This window comes from Zingiber officinale, chromosome 10B (assembly GCF_018446385.1).
Source record: "Zingiber officinale cultivar Zhangliang chromosome 10B, Zo_v1.1, whole genome shotgun sequence".
In the NCBI taxonomy this organism is placed as follows: domain Eukaryota; kingdom Viridiplantae; phylum Streptophyta; class Magnoliopsida; order Zingiberales; family Zingiberaceae; genus Zingiber; species Zingiber officinale.
The window spans coordinates 91206334-91217234 of record NC_056005.1 but is presented as its reverse complement, the minus strand read 5'-3'; positions in this window follow the sequence as shown (position 1 = coordinate 91217234).

The window sequence follows — 10901 nt, the reverse complement described above, 5'->3', positions numbered from 1 at the left end:
TCTTCTAATTAGGACCCCATTTTTGCTGTGATCAAAAGGGGAGAGAAAGGTACAAATTTAGGGGGAGTTAGGAAAATTAAAAATTAAAAATGTTTTTTACTGTGTTGCAATTTTATTTATTTTAAAATTTTGCTTAATATGCTAGTTTAGTAATTTTTCTTTAAAATTACTCTTTATGTCTATTTTTAACCCTAACTTGAACTTGGGTTGATGCACATCAAAAAGGGGGAGATTGTTGGACCCCGTGGTAGTTTTGATGTGATCAACCAAGTTAGTTAGGTCCTGCTGTGTTTGATCACTGTGTCTGAGTGTGCAGGAGCTTAGGAACACAGGAAGTCAAGCGGAAGACGCAACTAGCGAGAAGGACGGCACGGGAAGGGAGCCGACGGGCTCAGTGTGTCCGAAGGACGAGAAAGCTACGGAAGAGTACTCCGGTGGGCGTGAAGAGCGTGCGCGGCGTTCGACGGACGTTAAGCCGGGATGGAAGGCTACTCGAGGAGAAGGCCAGGAATTGGGTTCGAGTGAGCCCTATTCCGGTTGGCCGCAATCACCCAAAAGAACTGAGCGTCGGAAGCTGAAGAAACCAAGCTGGAAATTAGGCTACCAGCTTGGAGGCGCCTCCAGCAGGATTGGAGGCGCCCTTGAAGGCGCCTTCAACCCTGTTGAAGGTGCCCTCAACAGGTCAGTTTTGACCGTTTGCGTGCGGATAAAGTTGTAACGACCACCCTTCTTACTACTCTCTAAAAGTGACTGTTACTTAACTACTAACTCTACTTAACCGGTATAATTAAAAACCACGAGGAATCCCTACCGAAAAATTTCGGCAGAGCCTCCCCTGTACCGGTGACCAAATCAACAATACAAACAAACTATACTCAGCCACAGGCGGCTGGAACATATATTTTCACAACCACGCAGTATAATATCACAAATAAAAGAAGGAACTACTCTAGCAATAGCAAACAAATATAAAACTCCAATAATAGGACATATCAGCCTACAAGTACGGAATAAACACAATTACAGTCCCAACTCCATAATAGCATTTAAGGAAAACGAAAAAGAACTCTAAACAGAAAGGTCTTGACAATTCCTTAGCAAACTCTTGATCTCCCCATAGTCCAGCCATCACACACCTTCATCACTACCACCTTGTCGCCTTCCTTTCATACTTTAACTTTTCCTTTATCTGCAGTAGGAGGAAATACAGTCTATAAGCATAAAGCTTAGTGAGCGCTATCTAACTCACAAAAACCCGATATGCATGTATATAAATAAAAACATGCTAAAACTGAATGCTAACATGTAAAGCTACTCATGCTCATAAATAGCAAAGGAATCATACTAATTGAAATACTAAACATGTATAGCTAATAATGCTCATAAACCAATAAAGGAATCATACTAACTGAAATACTAAACATGTATAGCTAATCATGCTCATAAACCAATAAAGGAATCATACTAACTGAAATACTAAACATGTATAACAAGTCTATACTATCATGCTAGCATAAAGAACTTAACTTACTGAATTCTAAACACCTTCTGTATCTTATTTCACTTGCTTAAAGACTTATTCTTTAATATTTATGTGAAACTTATTTTTTAATACTTTTATACTGATGCGAAACTTATTTTACTTGTTCAAAAGCTTATACTTTTAATACCTCAAAATAGTAATCAAATTCTCTTGGGCCCAGGCATAGTATCATTTTATGCGCGTTCCCTAATAGGTTGGGGTAGCGAGCCACCAATCCTAAAAGAGCAGACCTCGGTCTACCAGGGCCAAGACCTCGGAATTGGACACCTGGATTTGTTTAACGACAACCTCGGAAGTCGGGTACTAGCCTCTTCTTAAAAGTAAAATACTTATTATCTTATTTACTTCTTCTTTAAATGCCTTGGCATTTTAATAAGCACCTCGTGTGCCAAAATCCCTTAAGTCTTGACTTTGGGATCTACTTAAGGCCTTGGCCTTTTTCTTTCCTTTCTTTATCTTTCTTATACTTTTCTTAAACCCAAAATACTGTTAGGGTATCTTTCGTATAAATCTATGAATGAAACTAACTATGTAACACATAATCATGCATAGAATACAAAAGAAATCTACACATATAATACTTATCAAAAATCTGCACTAATGCTTAACAGAAATCTGCATGCTAGCTTAATAAAAATCTGCATAATAGCTTAACAGAAATCTGCATACTAGCTTAACAACAACTCTGCATTTAAGCTTAATAAAAATCTGCTCTTGTAACTTAATAAAATCTGCACTTGTGTATTTAATAAAATCTGCACTTAATGAAATAAATCTGCACTTAAAATTCTACACACTAAGCTAACAAAATTCTGCTCTACAAGCTCTAAGATTGCCTCGGCAATTAAATAGTGAGCTAAAGTGTATAGTAGCTCCAAAGGACTGTTCACACTTAGTAATTCAACACAAAAACAAAAGCTAGTTAAGGTCACAAGCAACCTAAAAACTAAAACTACACATGCTCACAAATAACAGTAAACAAAAAGCTGTAGACTGTATTCTATCACTCTTAACAAAACTCGCTGGCACAGCTGGTTATCTGCATTTCCGTCGAAACCCAGGGTCACTGGGTCAAGCTTCGGCTCAGCCATTTCTCTGCAACCTTTTTAAAACTAAGGTATTTCTGTATCAATTACAACTTAAATATATTTCGTTGTAGGTTTAATTAAGAAACATTCGGTTGGTTTGTTGGTTAAGCGAATCTCTGCTTAACCCGAGGTTTCCGGTTCAAACCTTGACTTGGATATATTTTTGTCAAAACTTCTTTCGTTTTGTAAAAATACCAAACGACCTCCAAAAATTACATAAAAATACTCTATAAATTCCTAAAAATCTCTAGAATTTTTCTAAAACATTTTTAGATTTTAATAAGGTATTTTAGAACTCTAAATCATGAAATTTGGGGTGTTAGAAGGCGCCTTTTTATTGTAACGACCCGGCCCTCTTGGCCCATTTGGCGGCCCATTTGGCGACCCTCGGGTCGTCGACCGTATGTCGTCGACCGACGACTCTTGGCCGTGCCGTTACTCACTAGGACTTTCCACCCCTGACAGTGGATTTTTGCCTCCCCCAGGATTCGAACTCTAAACCTCCAGGCTTAAGTATTAGAGTTTATGAATCCTGGTAACCAAGTGAGATCATCTCACTTGGTTACCAGGATTCATAAACTCTAATACTTAAGCCTGGAGGTTTACAGTTCGAATCCTGGGGGAGGAAGAGTCGTCGGTCGACGACATGAGAGGTCGCCAAATGAGCCGACGACATAAGGGCCGACGGTCGACGACCCGAGGGTCGCCAAATGGGCCGCCAAATGGGCCAAGAGGGTCGGGTCGTTACAAAAGTTTTATCCACTGACCGAGGTGGAGGCGCCTTGAACCTTGTTGGAGGCGCCTTGGACCCTCAGGATAGACTTTTCAGGAGCTATAAAAAGACCCCTGGAGCTAGGAATTCAACAACAACTTCTACATTCAACTCTGTACTTAATTCCTAGCAGTAGTTCTGAGTCGTCAACGTGTAAAAGGCTTCTCCGCCTTCAGCAAAGGAGATTCTTCTAGTGCGCTTTTTCATCGCCCTGGATTAACAACCTCCTTGGTTGTAACCAGGTTAATTGCTGAGTCTCTTTTTGTTTCTATTGATTTAATTGTTATTATTTTACTATTGCTTTTATGAGTTGAAATCCGAGGAGGGTAGTTTTTATTTTTGTTTTCAGCAATTCATCCCCCTTTTACCAGCCTCCGCTGCACCAACAATAAATTCTAAGATTTTCAAGTCATAAATAAATTTTGAAAATTAGGTTAAGAACAAATAATTTTTGAAAATAGATTCTTAAAAAAATCAAAAATGAGACTTAAAAAAAATTAAAAAGAAATGCTCCTCCTTAATTTGACATATTCTTTAAAGTATCCTAAAGTCCAAGCGTATGAATTAAAAGGTAGATAGATCATGGGTAAAAGATAGCAATCACATTAGTTGTCAATAGTTAACCACAACTAAAATACTAAGATAATTACATCATCAGATAAAGCTTAATGATGATAGCCGGATTTACTCCGAGGGATGTAGCAGGTTTTCCTGAGCAATATAGTTGAGTTCCTCCTTGTGGACTGAATAAATATTACTAAGCAATATTACTAAGTTCTACAAAGCAATGATGACAAAGTTTTAATAGAGCGACGACATAAAGGTCCGCCAAGTAATATCATCAAAGCTCTACAGGGCAATGTTACTTAATTCTACAAAGCAATGTCAAAGTCCTGCAAAGTAATAATGCTCAATTCCACAAAGTGGCATCATTGGCGTTCACCGACCAATAATGGTAAGTGTCCGCAGAGTAACATCAAAGCTTCGTTGAGCAATGACACTCAGTTCCACAAAGTGACATCATTGAGGTTCACCGAGTAATAATGTTAAGTGTAAGCAGAGTAACATCAAAGCTCCGTTGAGTAATGACGCTCAGTTCCATAAAGTGACATTATTGAATTTCACTAAGCAATAATGTTAAGTTTTTGCAGGGCAATTATATTAAGGCCTGTAGAGCAATACTACTAGGTGAGTCTTTCGTCAAGAAGTTTCTAGTTGCCAACACGTGGCACTTGACAATTGCAAAAATAAGTGATGAATGTCAGAGGATGTTTCCTTGATTCCTTCTTCGTAATACATAACAATTAGTGAATAACGGATGAGTAATAACTGTCAAAGGTAGTTTCCTCGGAGTCTTCTTCACTTTACATGGAAGTTAAGGATTTGGAGCACGGTATGGGTCATCAGAAATTGCGTCCTCACTGAGTTAGGCAGGGAGAAAATTATAGAAAAGGAATGAAAAGAAAATTTTTTGAAGAATAAAGAGAAGATTTTAAAAGTCTCAAAAAAAAATCATTAAACTATTTCAGATATAACTTTTAGTGTGCCAATATACAATAAAATCAAACCGTATAACTTCAACTAAACTGCAACACCTAATATAATGAACTAGTAGCATTTGTTACAATCATTTGCAGCATACTATAATGGAACTGTAGCATCAATTATGATCATGTTACAATGGCATTATATATAAAACGATCCAAACGGGCTTAATTAGTGTGTATAAGTGCCAATATATATAATCCGCTTCGTAAATTAAATTTTATATGTTTTTTTAAGTTTTTGCAATTTTCCGGTTTAGAATATTGTTGCTAATTTTACCAGTCAAAGATTTCAGAGTGAGTTTGTAGCATCACTTTTTTCTAAAAATATATATGATGATTGAAAGTCATCCCAAAAGGAGGGGGCTGATTGCTTTTACTTTCTTCTAAGAACATACCCATAATTATGTACATGCATATGAGGATAATATTGTTGGGATCTACATCGGCAAGAGGGCGTTGAGTAGCAGATCATTCACTTTATTCGCTTCCTATATATTTGTTAATGTACAATGAAAATATAAAATTAATATAAATATAAAAACTAAGAACAAGAAAGAAAACAAACAAACCTAACATGTTTTATTTAACATAGTTGGGAGATGATACTCCGACTCCACGATGTATTCGTAAGGTGGACGATCCCTATGATCCTTCAATGGATCAATCTCTAACAAACTCTGGCTAGTGAACGGCTTCTTCTCGGTGGAGAAACCTCACCACAAACTCGATCACGTGCACTTGGATTACGAGAACTTGGAGACTCTAATTAGGGGTTAACCACCTCTAATTTCATCATTCAAATCAGCCATTCTAAGCTCCATTATATAAACTAGGGAGTAAACATCCAAACTATTTTTTGCTACCGGTCAGCTCGATACTAATTGATTGATAACTTCACCAGTCGACTAATCTACATGGGCTGAAAATATTCTGTTTACTCCCAGTTGACTAGACCAGTCAACTAGACTAGTTGATTGGACCAGTGACCGGTAACCCTAGAACCACAAATCCCATAATTCTATTCAAGGGTTGTTGGTTCTCAACCACCAGTTGACTGGGATATATACCAGTCAACTAGTAAACTTTAAACTTAGGGTTTTACCTCGAATGTAATCACTCAACACTAGTCCTTGCCCGTACAACTTTGACCTTACCTTCTAGCCTCCTCGATCAGCCTTGTGTCCCTTAAATGCTTCCTCATCCTTCACGCTTTGCCTTCAAAAGCTTCCTTCGGCCTTGTCTTTATTGTCGAGTCTTCTATTACCAAGAGAATTCTTACCTCTGGGACTTCAACCTTGCCAAGAGCTCATCACTCTGGGACTTCAACATTGTCAAGAGCTCCTCGCTCCGGGACATTATCCTTGCCAAGATCACACTTGGACTTACGTTGTCAAGACTACACACTTGGACTTACACTACCAAACCTCTATACTTGGAATTACACCGCCAAACCTCCACACTTTAACTTTCCTTTGTCAAGACCACACTTGAACTTTCCTTTATATCTATACACTTACAAATACATATCAAATATAATAATAATTTAATTTAAATCTTTGTTCAAATATTAAAACGTTGGATGACATCAATTATTCTAACAAATATTAATCACAAAATTCGAAGTTATCATTGACTTTTATGTACGTATGGAGAGCAAAGTGTGCATGTAAGAATGGCATATGATGCATGGTGTGAGCGTAGTGTGTGTACAATATTGTGAGTCTACATTACTTGCTCAACGTTAACTCTGAAACATTAAGTACAAATCATACGCAAAGTACATGATGCTCTGACCAAGTCTAACATTTTACTGAAACATAACTTTGTAGAGGAAATCTAAATTTAAATGCCTCTTTAAATACTCAGTTTAGTTGTGACAGTATAACTGCGCCAGTCTTTTCCTTTTGACTGACCCTTCTTATCTTTTCTTTAATTTGAAACTTAACTACAACACCTACTCCCTCATGCTTCATGGGATTAATTTAATTAAACAAGTAGCTAGATCAGAGAAAACAAATGATCATGCAAATTAAACTCCTACAAAATATTCAGTTAAGAATGGTTTGATAGTTTACGTGATATGGATGTAAGAAGGGAAACCCCTAATTTCGAATAACAATACATATATCAGATGTAAGAGCCCAAAGCAGATCCTTTTCGAAATCTCAAATTGGAATCTTAACAGCAATTCAATCAGAAACAACAACAAAATGAGTAGAAGCCAAAGACGTGCAGGAGAGACGGAGGGACAAATTAAAGAAGGCTCTCCGCCTACCTTATCTCTTGAAAGAGTAAAAAAGTAAAATGATACCTCTTATTTTTCTACCAAAGTAAAATATCCTACTATAATCTTTACTATTGTTGAAATTATTTGGTTGTGTTAGTTACTTGCTTATATGAGTGATTTTATCTCGTACCCAACCTCTATGTATTGTGACAATCTTACTACAATTCAAATTACTCACAATTCTATCTTTCACGAATGTACCAAGTATATTGAGATTGGTTGTCATCTCACTCGTCATCACTATCAGAATGATACCATCACCATACTGTTTGTCTCATCTTCCTTGTAAATTATAGACTTGCTCACCAAGACGTATTTCACGACATATTTTCAATTTCTAGTTAACAAACTCTTGATCATTTCTGTTAGTACATCATAAGTTTAAGGGGATGTTAGCATAGCATATTATTATTATGTAAGGATAGATTAATCCTTTTGATATTACTTGTATTGTCTATTTATATCCCTATTTTTTTCTAGATCTTAAGATTTTGTAATATAATTGGCTAGCCTCCTTTTATGGTTATCTATTTCTCTCCTTTTTGTGTTGTCATTTTATTTGTATTCTTTACTTTATTCACTAACAAATAGGAGCAGAAGTGCAGGCAGAGAGACAAAGAAGACTATCCGCATCCTCTTTTGTTTTTTTTTGTTGTTCTTTTTTTGTTTTCCTCATGTTGAACTTATGGATGGGGATTTGGGATTTTAGGGTTCAATAATATATTTGTATAGAATTTATATTGTTATATCTTGTAAAAGGATAATTTAATGGTGAGGGGAATCTTCCCTTTCTAAAGTTAATTTTCAAACAGGTTAAGGTCAATTTGGTAAGGAATATATATAATCTGATAATCATCTCCTCTACTAAATTTTAAAGATTTTTTATATTAATTTAGCAATTTCATATAAAATTGACAAAATATTCTCAAAATTAACTTTTTAAAAATTAATAGTTGAAATGATATTTCTAGTTTTACTAGTTTTAGAATGACATGAAAACAAAAACAACCCGTGTGATATATCCAAAATATGCACTAAATTTGAAATATCACCTAAATTTTATTTAATTAAATCTAATTACATTGCTAGAATTTAAATTAATTTCTTTTGAACAAAACAATTCAGAAAATTATTTCGGGAAAAGAATAACTCTTCTCACTTTAAAATTATTTATCATAATTATGAGAATTTTTTAGTGAATAATTAATATGGAAAACCGATTTAGGATTGTTTTAAGTGATCGTGTTTTTAAATATTAATTTGTTATATAAAAATAAAGTTTATTTGGTATAGAAAGATAAATTTTATTTTCTAAATATAGATGGTTGATTAATAATTATAGATTTCATTTTTTCTTTTGAAAATTTAATTTTTAAAATTTAGAATACTTCCTAAATTAACTAAATATTTTTCTTCATAATTATTCTCTAAAATTTATATTTATGCTTACAATTATTAGATTAATTCTCTAACTTAAACTAAATAAACTTTTTTTTATTTTTGATGGAGGAGCAAAATGGATATTGAATGAATTAGTTTTTTTTATATTATATATAATCAAAAACTATACAAGAACTAATGATACCACTGGTCCCTATTTGTCACGTCCAAACATCTATCAGATCGGAGAGGTACTCATGGCATCGTCAAAGGATTGGTGTAGGCACATTACACCGAGAGCAAATCTTCTGCTCCGTAAAAGTTGGATCAATTCATGATCCAGCATTTGAATTGGTGGGGGCAATGGGTCCTCACTGTTAACCGGTGAGGATCATTACCTCCAATCAATCCTCTTGTCCCGATCCAAGAGCAGATCAAGACAAGAGGACCAAAGGATCTGATCCCTATTACACCAACCTATATCACTGTCAATCACAAACCCAATAAAATCACAATCGTACATGCCTCATCACCAATACAGACTACCATCATCCATGTGATACATCGTTCGCAGTTGCTCAGTAGCCGACAAGTTATGGCAACTCCCAAACAATCGAGCAAAATCCGGCCAGGTGTATTCCGAGGTTCAAAGGTAGACTCCCTCCTCGACCCACCTCCACTTCCCTATGTTTTTTAGCAGACCTTCGGCAAACTAATGGCACTAATCATCTCACTCCTCTGATCACTGTAGTAGGTAGTCGATGACTCGCTCTAAAGCCTAGCTGCCGTAGCTTCGATCATCCAGCTCCTCTGGTCACTGCAGCAGGCAGTGGATGAATCAATGATGAAACTGATCAGATCAAGACTAGGCTCACTCTGGATCAAAATTCAAAATCCATTACGGTCTTGCTCCGTGAGACTCCCCCCCCCTAGCCACCTCCTCCTCCATCAAGCAGTCGCAGCCTCCCAGCTCACCCTCACCGGGGGAAGGATCTTCTGATCTATAAATGTTGGACCATCTCTTGGTCCAGTATTTATATTGGTGGGAGATAATGACCCCCATCTGTTTAACATGTGGGGATCATTGCCTACAACCATTCCACCTTTTTTGGTCCAGGAGCAGATCAAGAAAGGTGATCCAGAGGATCCCATCCTCCCTCACCGTAAGCAGAATTCATAGTCTCTTAATTCTTTTTATGTTATTTTTTATCTAATTAACCATGTGTCTTTACTAAGTAGAAAATAAGAGAAATTTTAATTTTAATTGTAGGTCATCTATTTGTCCTTCTCTAGTTAGTCCACCTGATTCAACAAAAATTTCTATATGATATCGATATATATTTTATATCAATTTTTTTGATATAATATAAGGTATAAGAGTGTAGGGTTCAGTATACCGAACTACCATAAGCACAATCAAGTTAAAATGAAGCTTGTGAGAAGTTTGCTAACTTATCTTGAATTGAAAGTACAGTTGATTAGCAAGATGATTATATTAAATTATATGGGTAAATAAATGATGTTAAAAGTATATCATCTGTCTTTGAAAGTTGGACTAACGGTAATACTTAAAGGTCGTAGTAGAATTAACATAAATTCTAAATCTAAGAGTTTCTTAATTTTTTTAGTTGTAGAAATTATTATATCTACTTTAATCATTTTTTTTTTCAGATTGGATTACAAAAAATTTATTTTGTTGATCATAAACTCACTCATAATGGTTCTAATATTAAAGAAACTGAGATGGATGGATTTAATTCAGACTTAGTCTTAATAGAATGATTGTCTTTCATTTCAAGAAATAGAATAAGAGAACCATAATGAGAGCACTGCCATCGCAGCAAGAAGATAGTAAGACTATAGTAACACCCACTGTAATTCAAGGGTGACTTTTAGTATGCCAATATACAACAAAATCAAATTGAATCACTTTAACTAAACTACAACTCCTAATATAATGAACTAGTAGCATTTGTTACAACCATATGCAACATACTATAATCGAACTGTAGCATTACAAAATTAAATTTTGGTATTATATCTGAAACCATTCAAACTGGCTTAATTAATGTGTATCAAATATTATATTTAAGTCGCTTCATAAATTTAAACTTTATATGTTTTTTTTATAGTTTTTTGCAATTTCTCTGTTTAGAATATTGTTATTAATTTTAGCCATTCAAAGTATATTTAAAAATGAGATTCCGTAGCATCACTTTTGTCAACATATAATGATTGAAAGTCATCACAAAAGGAAGGACAGATTGCTTTTGCTTTCTTCTAA